Raw genomic sequence first — 297 nt, 5'->3', positions numbered from 1 at the left:
AGAATACGGTATTCGAAGACTGATTACGTAATAAAATCTTGTGCATTTACGAAACCATTTACCGAAACTCATTCCTATACGATAAATTATTTTGCATGCACAATATAGGAAAGACAGCAACACGCTTTTTTTATATTCAATTGATGATCATATTTGCTTTTCTTGCTACAGAGCGCCCTTTGAGTATTCTTGTTCATTTTTATTATTCATACGTTTGCTGTGACTCCGTTCAGACGAGTAATATCTGCAGTTTGGAAGGATCTTCAGTAATTATCCCAGTCACAATGTTGGGAAGTC

The 297-nt window shown here is 35.0% G+C and overlaps 1 protein-coding gene across 1 annotated transcript in view; it reads left to right on the top strand.

The window, feature by feature from the left end:
• LOC119592527 overlaps positions 1 to 297 on the top strand; it is a gene marked incomplete in the record, with an annotated part of 25,120 nt that overhangs the window by 14,368 nt on the left and 10,455 nt on the right.

This window comes from Penaeus monodon, chromosome 30, assembly GCF_015228065.2.
Source record: "Penaeus monodon isolate SGIC_2016 chromosome 30, NSTDA_Pmon_1, whole genome shotgun sequence".
Classification (NCBI taxonomy): domain Eukaryota; kingdom Metazoa; phylum Arthropoda; class Malacostraca; order Decapoda; family Penaeidae; genus Penaeus; species Penaeus monodon.
Note: the sequence above shows the minus strand (reverse complement) of the source record. Positions and strands in the feature narration are given on the sequence as shown.